This window comes from Ostrea edulis, chromosome 6 (assembly GCF_947568905.1).
Source record: "Ostrea edulis chromosome 6, xbOstEdul1.1, whole genome shotgun sequence".
NCBI lineage: Eukaryota > Metazoa > Mollusca > Bivalvia > Ostreida > Ostreidae > Ostrea > Ostrea edulis.
Genome location: NC_079169.1, coordinates 10,949,350 through 10,964,000, shown reverse-complemented (window position 1 = coordinate 10,964,000; position 14,651 = coordinate 10,949,350). Strand labels below are relative to the sequence as shown.

The 14,651-nt window shown below is 36.1% G+C and overlaps 1 pseudogene; it reads left to right on the top strand.

Moving 5' to 3' along the window:
• Window positions 1-14,651, top strand: part of LOC125645517 (uncharacterized) — a 50,851-nt pseudogene that overhangs the window by 16,376 nt on the left and 19,824 nt on the right.

Sequence of the window (14,651 nt, the reverse complement as noted above, 5' to 3'; positions counted from 1 at the left end):
GGAGCAAGCATCCCCTGTCGACCGGTCACATCCGTCGTGAGCCCTATACCCCGATCAGGTAAACGGTGTTATCCGTAGTCAAAATCAGTGTGCCAAGAACGACTTAACAATCGCTATGAAACATGTCAGGCAGCATTTGACCCAATGATAGATTGTATTGATGAACTAGATCGTTATAACGACCATAGAATTTGCAAAATGCTGACTTCAATCGAGACTGTTGAAACCCATGTACCATCAACTTGTTTGTCAGTAGCTTGCCTCGATTTAAAAACTGACTATACGCAGAACAAGCTCGTGTGTATCGAATCAGTTGAGAGATATAAATACCATATGCAGGTGATAATGGAATATTGCTACATAAATATGGGAAGTTGACGATGGAGAAGCTGAAATCATCTCGTTTGTCGTACAGTTGAGTTGTCAGTTTGCCGTTAATGTCTACTTTCAATAAAATATCTAAGTATGAAGCAGAAGTGGACGACTCTGTGTTGTTTTTTATTTCGAGCTCACAGGGATATATAGAATCGACATATGAATGAAAGTTATTATTGTTAATAGACAAAACATCGTCGATATATCTAAATGTCGAATTGAAGGCCACAGCAAAAACAAATTCTACTCGAGTATAAGTTTTTAAATAAATTCTGCTTCATATGAATATAGAAACAGGTCAGTCAACAAAGGAGCACAATTCTTGGCCATGGGAATTCCAACAGACTGTTGGAAGACCTGATCACCAAAGACCACGAAGATATTGTCAATGAGGAACTCTAACATATTTTTTATTTCAACTTCAGAGTACTTGTGCCTGGAATGCATGAAACTACGTGATTATAGAGAAAATGTTATTGTGTTTAATATCAAGCAGGCCTAATGTTTTGCAGAAGACACTTATAAAATGCCTTTAAGTGTGCTAATGTAAAAGAATGTTAAAAGAAAACATTGGTATAATGTTTTAATAAATTCATTATTGTGATCCGTATTCATTATTAGAAATGATTTATATTTCATTGATACCCCATTACTTGGAGATTGGTTCATTACCTCTACCGCCACTAAAAGCTGTACCCCCGAGTGACAAACACTAAAATTGAAGTTTTCACCGTTTATTTACAGCGTTATGTGCAGAAACCATGCGTATTACTTATTTTATATGAAGTGGTAGGATGATTGAAAAATTCATTAAATGTCGATCAAATTTGCATTCTTGTGTGTGGTTTCCGAATAAAAGTGTTTACATATTTCTAGCACGAACTGTAAGCTGGGGAACAAGTAAGAGTAAGCGGGGATATCTCACTTTGTTCCGTCGTATATAGACTGTAGCATAGCTAATTATGTCAACTTATAAAATACGCTTCGAATTCAGTATCCCGTAAGGTTGCTATTCCGCATCTTGAGCCAAATATGGGGTTGCACATGGTGGCTTAGTAAATCCGTGTTTATAAACGTCGAAGTGTCCAAATATTGTTTTTCCAATTTTGTACAGTTAACATTTATTTAAGATTTGCATTCCCACCTTTTACCGTGAACTAATCTTTAAAAAACTTCGCGATATCTTTGTTCACTTCAAAGGGGCATTAGCTGTCATTTTGTCATAAAAAATTGAATTGAATGAAAATTGCTCTATATTATATATTTCAGTAATAGCACCAGCATTTAATGATTTCAGACACTTTTTAATCCCAAAGCAGGCACATGAATATGTAATTTGAGAGAGTAAATAATCATTGTCTTGGAAGACAATAATTCTTCCTTATGAAAAGTGAAGATCACGAATAGTGATCAATCTCATAACTCATATAAGCAATACAAAATAGATAGTTGGACAAACACAGACCCAGGGGTACCGTATCAGGTGCCTAGGAGGAGTAAGCATCCCCTGTCGACCGGTCACAACCGCCGTGAGCCCTATATCCTGATCAGGTAAACGGAGTTATCTGTAGTCAAAATCAATGTGCCAGGAACGCTCTAACAGTCGGTATGAAACACGTCAGACAGCATTCACCCATTGATAGATTGTATTGGCAAACTAAATTGTTATAACAACCATATAACTTGCAAGATGTTGACTTTAAACGAGACTGTTGAAACCCTGTACCACCAACTTGTTTGTCAGTAGCCTGCCTCGAGTTAAAAACTGATCATACGCAGAACAAGCTCTTGCGTATCGAATCAGATGAGAGATTTAAACACCATATGCAGCTGATAATGAAATATTGCTACTAAATATGGGAAGTTGACGACGGAGAAGCTAAGGGTAACCAAACATTTGGAATCCTTAGCTGTAATCGTCATATCAAGGTATAACCAAACATTCGGAATCCTTAGCTGTAATCGTCATATCAAGGTATAACCAAACGTTCGGAATCCTTAGCTGTAATCGTCATATCAAGGTATAACCAAACGTTCGGAATCCTTAGCTGTAATCGTCATATCAAGGTATAACCAAACATTCGGAATCCTTAGCTGTAATCGTCATATCAAGGTATAACCAAACATTCGGAATCCTTAGCTGTAATTGTCATATCAAAGTATAACCAAACATTCGGAATCCTTAGCTGTAATCGTCATATCAAGGTATAACCAAACGTTCGGAGGCCTCAGCTGTAATCGTCATATCAAGGTATAACCAAACATTCGGAATCCTTAGCTGTGATCTAATTGCAAATTACATAACAGGGGGCTTGATTTAGCCATTTTGAAAAGACTCTCTTGCAGTAATCTTCCATTTCCCTGCTTGATAAATGATTGTACAATTCCTTGACGGTCAAATTCTAAATATGAACGAACTCCACGAAAGTCGATTACTTGCAGACAATGCAGTAGCCTACAATGCCATCAATTAAATGTTTACTTTGTCTAGAAGTTTGTTGTGGAAAAATAGACTAAAGGTGTAAATAATAATCCGTTGAAACATCGAGTGTAAATAAAATTGTCACATCAATCACGGTAATTATTTGAATTATAAATGAAAATAAAATAATATCAAACAAATTGTTCCAGTGAACATTCCTTTGAGAAATCTTTGTACATAATTTATTTTTAGACAAATCTATTATTTGGTTTCGTCCTCGTTGCTTAGCACATAAATTGTAATAACCCATTTTTTGAAATAATTGGGTATACTTAACAAATTCCAGGTGGGGTTAATTCCGGACACCCTCCTCCCGACCACACTCACGATACGTTCATGCTATATTTAACAAAGAAGTCTTAGAAGGAAGTAAATCGAAATCTCAACTATTCATATTATAACTATAGAAATCCATCCTGTATGAAATGTGCCTATACATCTTTAGTTCTTTGTTACATCAATATTTAAAATCATTATATTCAAAGAAATCTAACCATTTTGATAAAGATTATATCTATTTTTGGTATAGTTTTACTTGCCCTTCACATACAAAAAAACTTTGGTATTAATTTGTTTGGTTTAGAGTGTAGAATTATATTTCTTCGATAACTATGACATTATAAACACCATTCGAAACGTTTAAAGCGAATGGAGTATTTTTATGATTCACCTGAATATCTATATCTTTCATAGCATGACCAAACAAATAAATTAAACCAACAGCAATACACCCCCCCCAAAAAAAACAACAACCAAAAAACAAATAAACAAACTGAGCCTCTTCTTAAAGTAGATCCGTGAATACGTACATAATGATATGTTGAGATCTTGTTTTCAGATTCTGAAGGGTTGTTTAAAAATATGTTATCATGATGCCTTCCTATCATAGCTAGAAATAAACAGAATTATTATCTATATCAATGTAAAAAAATATTACAGTTTGTAAAATGCTTATTTTTTCAAGTTATCTGTCCAGGGATCCGTGTTTGCTCAACTATCTATTTTGTATTACTCATAGGAATTATGAGATTGATCACTGTTCGTTATCTTCACCTTTCTGCAAATAAAGAAATAAATGAAGGGACCACTTACTATTATAGAAGCACTGAAATATGTTCTCTGTGTGTATCCGGGTAGAACTAAATATACCTACAATGTTTAGTGATCCGGGTATAAGGATTAATGACCGATTACTCCTGTGTTTTCTATATAATGCATGTATACATATACTTTAAATACAATTTTTACTATGACGCCCGTGAGAAATTTCTTTTTGTTTGTATTTTTGTAACCCCCCCCCCCCATCCTCCCTAACACTGCATCACCTCATTTTTACATGCTATCACGCTTTACATTAGACAATCTAATTAGAATTTAGACATTATATATGGTAATCATGTATATGAGTGAATCTATCATGTGATTTTAATATCGAGTCTCTCACGCTGATCTCTGACTCCGAACTTGGAAGAAACAGTTTTCAAAACATTATTTTATTGTTAAAAAGTGGCTAGCCTTACGTATTTCTGAAATAAAACAGTGATTAACTCGCAAGGAGCTTTTATTAGCTGATCTAAACTTGTTAATTGCAGATTGAAATTTCCTACCAGATGGCCTGGAGAAGAAGCTATAGCTCGGGAGCTTACTGTGATGACAACAAAATTTCTTCTCGGGGTGTATTGTCGGTCAGTGCCAGACTGTACTGTAGGGTGGGCTGCAACACGGAAATTAGCAGCATGTGGGGGACATGTATCGCTTACAGCGCCAGTCAGGACTGGTCTCTGGGAGAAGGGTCATTCACGTATACTCTCCCCACATCGGGGAGCAAATACCAATTCAGGTAACTAAGCCCCTTGATCAACACGAGACGGTGATAATCAAAGCAAACCAGATATCTCCGTTGAGGCTGTATATATATATATATATATATATATATATATATATATATATATATAAACACTACGTTCCAACGTCACCCAATACCTAGAAGTGTCGGATCCACAACGTGTATACAATGTCAAATATAAAAGATTATACAAAGCACTAAAATGACCAACGACACGAACAACCAGATTGTCAAATTTTCGGAACGACCTGTCCCTTCTTCAGGTCAAACGAAAAGAATTCTATAATGTGGCCAATATTAACAGAGAATAATAACAAAACAACAAAAACAAAAACTACATATAAATACATCTAGTACCACAACTACACTAAATCTACAAACATATTTACACCACAGACTACATGATTTTGGTTTTTAAGCTTGCCAATCAATGTTAAAAGACGCTCCAGAAACCGAAGGAAATGATAATAAGGGCTAAACTGGAGAACTTTTTACATAATGGAGGTTTCAAAACATGTTCATACCTTATATGTCAATTATGTAAATATAGGTCAGACACTGAGAGTTTTAGCAGTCCTGTCACAGGCCGCAGTTATAAAATATTGGGAAACTTTTCCTGCAAAACCAATAACTGGATCTATCTCATCAGTTGCAATGTCTGTCAGAAGCAGTACGTAGGAGAAACAACCACCGGTCCTCTGTCAGAACCAATAAAGATTTGCTAGTAACTACACAATTCAATGACTATAATCAACGATATGTTTCGATTGGTCAGATTCCGAAAGAAAGCAAAAGGAAAAATTCTGGAAGCACAGGTTGAAGTCATTCGAACCGCATGGTATCAACAGGTATCAGGAGAACTCGTACCCAGAAAATTGATGAATAATACTGATATCTTTAAACGTTAATGTTGGTTTAATCATTTTGTAACCAGTAAATTAGGTATCTTAAAACGATTTCTAAATTTTTTGGGCGTTTGATGAAAGTGGGTAGAGTTTTATTGAGGTTAGAGAACTACTCATTTCTTTATTTATGGTTACGGTGAGTTTAGATAGATTCATTGTTTTGCTGTTTTCCGCCATATTCAACAATTTTTCAGTTATCTGGTGGCGCCCAGTTTTTATTGGTGGAAGAGAGAAACCAGATACAATGTACCTGGGAATAGACCACCGACCTTCCGAAAGTACACTGGGAAACTTTCTCACTTACCGGCGCGAGTGGGATTTGAACCCGCGCAGACCAGAGGTGAGAGGCCGTGTGATTTTGAGCGCGATGCTCTAACCACTCGGCCACGGAGGTCCCAGCGGGTTTAAACCTTGTGATAGGGGCATTGACCGAATATTGGGTTACCTATAAAAAGGGTAGATGAAAGATAATAATAATAATAAATACTTATTTTTGACAGGAATGTCACATTAATCGTATTGGGCCAATGGACAACTGTTTCCCTTACTTTTGACAAAAATATATTGTGTAGATTAATGAAATGTTAGAGTTTCAAAACCTATCTTCTAGTTACTAAATCTTTCTTCCTTGTGTTCAATGTTACTAGATTGGAGGGCTGTTGTTGGATGACCTTAAGCGGTGTACAGGCTAATGGGGACATGAGGATGACCATGACTGCGGACTTAGCGACGAGGGTAGATACCGGGGTCATCAACTCCTCTCCTGTCGTTACCATGGCACCCTTGGTTCGCCTCCTCTCTGGATGCTTCCACACGTTCAAAATACCTGGTAAATCATTGTAGAACGCAGTTGGTATGATGCTGTCAAAATGTAGTCATTTTTACCAAGAGGGAGTAGTTTTAAAGACAATAATTGCAAAACGTGTTGATTTTTCACGTTAAAGAAAAATAGGTACTGTATGTTTGACATGTAATCAAATTCATAAAGATGGAAACTTATTTATCATATTCAATTTATAGCGACATTTTATATAAAGATGTCTTGACAATGATATGATATAAAATCATAACCCTCTTTAGTTTCTATACATTGACCTATTCATTTACATGTTATATCATGTCTTGTCTATATATAGACATTGGCCTCTGTTCCAGTTATTGATGCTGACGGGGACATCCTCCGCTGTCGTTTTCCCGGCTCCGACTCCAACGAGTGTGGATATCTCTGTGGCGGACTTTTCGGAAGTGCAATAGATACGGTTTGTAATGGACAGGAAGTACAATAGATACAGTTTGTAATGAACAGGAAGTACAATATATACGGTTTTTAATGAACAGGAAGTACAATAGATACGGTTTGTAATGGACAAGAAGTGCAATAGATACGGTTTGTAATGGACAGGAAGTGCAATAGATACGGTTTGTAATGGACAGGAAGTACAATAAATACGGTTTGTAATGAACAGGAAGTACAATAAATACGGTTTGTAATGGACAGGAAGTGCAATAGATACCGTTTGTAATCAACAAGAAGTACAATAGATACGGTTTGTATTGGACAGGAAGTGCAATAGATACCATTTGTAATGAACAGGAAGTACAGTAGATACGGTTTGTAATGAACAGGAAGGAAAAAAGATACGGAATGTTAGTTCCCTGGATGAGCTATTAAAGAAGTACTCTTATTAGTAGGTAGTAACATAAAGACACACTTGCCATGGATTATATTTTCTTCGTTCAAATAACGCTCCATCATCAAAATAGTATCTAATCTTGTAGGGTAGATGGGGTTATCGATCTATTGGAGGCTGTGCTAATTCATGCATAAACGCCAAAATTCGTCTATTGTAGTTTATTAGTCAGCCCTCGGGCTGACTAGTTATCATACGAAGAACTTCAAACTTGTACTATAATGGCCATAGATCAAAATAGATTGACAATCCTCATCTACCAGTATCAAAAGAAAGTAAACGATTGTTACCTACAGTAACTATCAAAAGAAAGTAAACGATTGTTATCTACAGTAACTATCAAAAGAAAGTAAACGATTGTTATCTACAGTAACTATCAAAAGAAAGTAAACGATTGTTATCTACAGTTACTATCAAAAGAAAATAAACGATTATTATCTACAGTAACTATCAAAAGAAAGTAAACGATTGTTATCTACAGTAACTATCAAAAGAAAGTAAACGATTGTTATCTACAGTTACTATCAAAAGAAAGTAAACAATTGTTATCTTCAGTAACTATCAAAAGAAAGTAAACGATTGTTACCTACAGTAACTATCAAAAGAAAGTAAACGATTGTTATCTACAGTAACTATCAAAAGAAAGTAAACGGTTGTTATCTATAGTTACTATCAAAAGAAAGTAAACGATTGTTATCTACAGTAACTATCAAAAGAAAGTAAACGATTGTTATCTATAGTTACTATCAAAAGAAAGTAAACGATTGTAATCTTCAGTAACTATCAAAAGAAAGTAAACGATTGTTATCTATAGTTACTATCAAAAGAAAGTAAACGATTGTTATCTTCAGTTACTATCAAAAGAAAGTAAACGATTATTATCTTCAGTAACTATCAAAAGAAAGTAAACGATTGTTATCTATAGTTACTATCAAAAGAAAGTAAACGATTGTTATCTATAGTTACTATCAAAAGAAAGTAAACGATTGTTATCTACAGTAACTATCAAAAGAAAGTAAACGATTGTTATCTATAGTTACTATCAAAAGAAAGTAAACGATTGTTACCTACAGTAACTAGTATTAATATTTTAAACTGTTAATTATATGCGCAAAAAGACCTAAACTCTACATGCATACTAAATGGAGTAAAATGAAATGAATGCTACGCAAGATCAGTTGTATGTATGTATATCAATGTAATCTTGTGGTTCATTTCCTAACCTTTTTCTTATATGTGTTTTGTATAGCTTTAACCCCAATTATGACCAGGGGGGGGGGGGGGGGGGGGGGTTGTCTTCATTTAACAAAATGATTTTACCTGATGAGTATACTTGTATTTCAATCTGACAAATCACACAATGTTTTTTGTTGTGGAAATATACAAGAAGAATTTGTTTTCAATATTCTAAGCCGCCGCGGTGGTCGAGAGGTTAGAGCATTTGGGGCGGAAAGCCGGGATTCGAATCCCGGCTGCGACAGACCTAAGTCGTTAAAACGGGTAGTGACAGTTCCATCGCCAAACTCTTGGCATGAATGTCTCGGGTCCTCGGAGATGACCTAAAAAACGGATGTTCCGTGTCACAGTAGGTGTGGCACGCTAAAGAACCCTCACTGCTCAATCGCCGTAAGTGCCAAGCATAGGCCTATATTTGAAGTCCTTCACCCGTCTTGGTGACGTCTCCATAAGAGTGAAAAATTCTCAAGCGAGACGTTAAGCAAGATACGATCAATCAATCAATATTCTAAATACCATGGTCCTCCGTTAGTTGGCCAATAAAACGTATTTTGGTTGGTTTTACATTGTTTAACGTCCCTCTCGAAAATGTTTCACTCATATGGAGACGTCACCATTGCCGATGAAGGACTACAAAATTTAGGCCTATGTTCGGGATAATGGCCTTTGAGGAGGAGGGGGGGGCGGGGGGGGGGGCTTTATCGTGCCACACCTGCTGTGACACGGAAGCTCGGTTTTTGCTGACTCATTCGAAGGACCGCCCCATTTAGTCGCCTCGTACGACAAGCAAGGGGTACTGAGGACTTAATTAACCCGGATCCCCATGGCACTCTCTAGTTTAGAAGGTTTTCTTCACTTGAAATCTGACAATTGGTACCCGTATTGGTCTTTAGGATTCTAACATTACATGATAATTTTCCAGTGTGAAATTCAAAAGCCCTTCCTATGACCCCGCTTTGAACCCAGTAATCATGGAATTAAGAAACTTGATCCAGCATTACATGGGGATGATTGCATACAATTGTAAAAACAAAATGTTCCCCTGTAATTCTCGACAGAAAATCTGGTATAATTCCCTGTGTAATGAGTCTTTATTGTGACTTGGAATGGTCATCTTCCTTCATTTGAAAAAAAATCTGTATCTAAGAAAGCCTCGTGGGAAGGTTTAGGTTTAATCTACCCAGTGGATGGATAATGTAAATCTGACAGGCAGATGCCAAACAGAAGTTGATAGATCTCGATTGAACCTTCGGCTCCAGTTACTAAATTTGAATTCTTTACTGCAATCATTCGATTTACAGAAAGGAATGCTATAAATGGTTTGCTTTGGAAATACAAATATTATACCACTCCTAGGTCCATTCTAAAATATTTTTCCATCCCACACTACACACTAGGGCACGTGCATGTTCTCGTACAATGCGACTTCCGGAACAGGAACCTATGGTGTGCACATTCAGATCGAAGACTTTTCAAGTGTTGCACCCAACACAGTCCTCAGCTCCGTTCCGCTTCAGTTTCTGATAATGGTGTTTGACGACCCCCTGGACTGTAACGATGCACCTTCCTTTGTGAACCCCACCCCTCCCGAAGGTAGCTGCCATGTTGTTACGAATACATTTCGCCAGACACTCGTAGCAAGAAGTAAAAAGGCATCACACACGTAAGATTATCATTCTATCGATTTGATGGAACTTTTCGATATATTTCATGTATCATATTTTGAAATTTATATTTGTAGAGTTACAAAAATATCACTAATGGGACCAATAGGAACGACAAAAACTAGTTTGTCCCCTTATGGTGCCTCCGGCAGGGAGTGGTCAATTACAGTCACGTGGTCACCAACGAGTAGTCAGCGCGGGCTTCATTTGATGTGTTTCAATGCAGAAATTGAAAACAAGTTATGAGTCGGCATTCATTTCAACTTACAGAATTACATGAAATGAAAAATAATAAATAATACCTCAAATTTTGAATTCTTTGAAGTTATTTTGTAAAAAAGAATATCGATTTTTCAGACTTTCCTCAACCTTGACTTGTATTGATCTGCTGAAAGAAAGTAAGTTGATTTGTTGGATTCTTGGCAAAAAAGAATTGATCGATTGCAATAAAGAGCATACAGTTGTGATTCATTATCATACTTCATCTTATGCTATGTATAATTTCGATTTGTTCCAAAACGAAACCGTAAAGTAACATTCCAGTCATCATGTAGTTGATATTTTGCTGAAATGCAATGTGAAATGGAATGAAAAAAGAACGTGATATTAATAATGCTACCACTGTGATAAACTCTGACTAGGGGTTTTATAGATCTAGTATGTTTCATCGCTTCTCATCGTGTCAGAGTGTAACGACATACATTATATGTATTATACAATTTTTGCAGCCCCTCCTTCAATAGAGCTCACACAAGGATGTTTAACACCATTGGGAGAAATAGAAGCACATCTCATCAACACATTAAAGATGTGCTTTGGCAGAAAGGTAAGATGAAACTCCTTGTCAATCAGGTCATTGTCACAATGGCTGATATTTTATACTGGTAAACGCGTAATCTAACCACCAGTAATTAGCACATATGATACACATGAAAGGTGAAGATAACGAACAGTGATCAATCTCATAATAACCTTATATAAAAAACGAACTTATGTAAATTCATTCAATCAGAAGCAACAGCTGTCATGATGAAATTTCGATGGCTTCATGACAATGTTTCTTGGATCATGTGACTGAATATGTAAAGGCTATTGAGAATAATTCGAAAATATGGCGCCAAATTGTGAAGTCGTGACAGACATTTTAAAACTTCCTCACTGCTTTAAACATGATAGTTCTGCCTACTTGGCCTATATAAGAACTTTAATGCCAAAGGTAACTATGAATGAAGTAAATGAAACAATTGTACTTTTCTTGATGAACGACAACAGAAAGTATCATGCATTAACTTTCAGCTCAGAGATGCTAAAATATAGATATTTTGAATAATAAATTTCAAAAGTCTATGCAAATTCCACTTTTTAGTGTTTCTTTCTTTGACAGTTTGTTCGTCCCACAACAGACAAATTCTTAACAATACACCACGCCAATGGAACTGAGGCACGCACATTTAATATGACAGACCCGGCTGTAGCTTCATTTCCGGTTTCGGGAGGTCACGAGGTCACAGTTACGTTGGGTAACTCTTTTAACTTTGATTTGACGAAGTGAAACAAAAATGATATCACAAATAGAACGACTCTCTAAGTTTAAACATTCGTTTGTAGGTTCAGTTCTTCTACCTATAGGAGACTACTACGTTCTCGTCAATTCAGGTAAAATACAATTTTATAGTTAAATTCTATCTCATAGTTGTGGATTGGGAAGGTGGTAAATGCATTTGATAATTCCTTTGATATGTTTTCAAAACAATTCATTTAAATAGGCGCGAAACGCATTATACAGTTTGGATTGGTTTTAATTGGTCAAGATTTTTTGTCAATCATTATACTTATTTCGCAATTTTGAAATTATTGGTAAGTTGTGTGTATCTAATGCTTTTTATATTAACCGTAGTTTTAGCAACAAACATAGCAACGTTCTGCACACTTGTATGGTCCTCTCGTGTGCTGAACGATTTATCTTGCTAGACGAAAATGCTTGCTAACTATACTTGTAACATTGTTCGAGTTAAATACATGTACTTGGAAAATATATACTGTATAACCATTTTAGAAACTTCAACGAGATATGCAGTAGAGTGACCACGTGATAAAATCCTAAGGTTTTCTCAGTAGAGTTGATTACGTACTCGACATGTTCGATATCTCCAGGCCAATATATACTGCTGTGCTACAGCTAACCATCGTTTTTTAAGTCACTGAGAAATCTTATTACACTTCTTATTTGATAAATGTCCATGCTTTGAACAGGCGTATAATGTTATGACCTTTGAACTCCTAAACTCCTCATTCATCTCCTCATTGAAAATTGAAATTGTTTTGTTTTGGCGTTTTATATAGCAAACGAATATCACAAATGCATATATAACAAATTGAATTTATCCATTATGCTAATGGTATAATATTCATAATCAATAACTATTCGGGATGTAATTTTAGAGTGATAGCAAGTTCCTAACGCCAACGACAATAACAGTTACTTAAACTGACATGATTAATCGAAACCTGCATGCAAAGGTCTTACCAGCAATACAATTCGTAAAAACTGACTTGATTTATACTAGCAATACAATTAATATAAACTGATATAATTTATGATAGAATTAGAGTTTGATTAACTGGATATTGTTTCTACTAATAGTACAATTTATTTTACTGTCATGATTTTACTAGTGATACAAGTTCAAACATCTGACACTCTCATCGTTTGAAAACGGAGGTTACAAGTAAATGAAATCACCTTTAGGAAAGATGAAAGGAAAATGGATATCCAACATCCATTGATTATTGTACATACACTGATCTGTGGATATATAAATATGACGTACCTTTTTATATCAGGATCTGTTGCCGCTGATTCCTTTGATTGTTTATCGGATTGGAAAGGGATCACACAGCCCTTCTTCTGGAACTTCACTGTCGGTAAGGAAACTTATAGTTCAATTTGTGGAAAACAATGTATATAGAGAACTCTTGGTTCTATGAATTTTTGCATTATAATTAAAGACGATTGTATTATGTTTCATCTTTTTCAATTAAGTGGACTTTGACCCACCCGTTCTTACATTTACATCGTCTCCAATACAAATGAACAACAACGAGACTTTCACCTTGACATGGGATGTAAACGAGGCTCTTTCGGTAGAAAGCTGTAATTTGACCACACCCACTTCAACTTCCATAATTACGTGCAACAAATCCTTCAATAGAACCAATCTGATGGCGGGAAACTACTCCATAAGTATCGAAATAGAGGATTTGTCAGGAAACAAAGCTCGACCTTATGTACATCAATGGATTATCGGTATGGTCAATAACATCTAATCACAAAAATATACTTACGCTAATTTTACGCTTACGAATTCCTGTATCATATTTTCTAGGAATCTGGATATTTGAATAATGCAGTAATTGATTCCTTCGTCAATGAAGAAACAGCACACCACCCATCATATAATTGAATGATTTATGTGCATACATTAATGATATATCTTACCGTTCAAAAATCTTTGTCTTCGTCCAGGGGTGGTCAATGGCACCAAATGTAATAGGAAGGAAGAAAATGCAACGGACCATTTGATCATTCAAACTGATATTTAGTCTCTCTGTTGCTTCCTCGCTGCGTAAAAGAAAAGGAGCTGGGGAATCGAACCCTGGACCCTGATTTGCTAGTCAGGTGTTGTAATTACTTAAATATCTAAGCCAATATCCAGAATCCAAATCACTATAGTCATCCCTCCTTAAATTGTCTTCGCTGACTCCCGTGGGGATCCGGGACAGAATAAGTCCTCAGTACCCCTTGGTTGTCGTAAGAGGCGAGTAAATGGGGTGGTCCTTCGGATGAGATCCCAAAAGAACAAGTTCCCGTATCATAGCAGGTGTGGCGTGATAAAAATTCCTCCCTGCTCAAAGGCCGTAAGCACCGAGCATAGAATCAAATTTTGCAGTCCTTTACCGGCAATGGTGACGTCTACATATGCGTGAAAAATTATCGAGGACATTAAACAATATACAATCAACGATCTTCAATCAATCAATCTTCGCCGTCGAAGTCACATAACCCGGATTATTTTGCCTTTGGCAGGACTTTCATCTAGAAGTCCAGGGGTATTCAACGGCACCAAATGTAATAAGAAAGGAGAAAAACAACTAACCAGACCGAACTTAGAACTTTGGCCCTCTCAATCGCTAGTCAGGTGTTCTACCAACCAAAGCATATGTTCTATATGAAAATACAAAAATTTTCAAAATTGGACGTCTTTCAGCGTCAATTGAAAATCATTCTGAACATAAATTTTGCATTGACACATACTAATCTGTATAGTTTTCATAGAAAATGGTAATGTTCAGAACATTTTCCTGTGAACTTTAAAGTCACGATTGTGTTATGTAGATGTAGTCACAAACACGGCATTGGTTAAATCAATTGCCAAGATCATATCAAACATT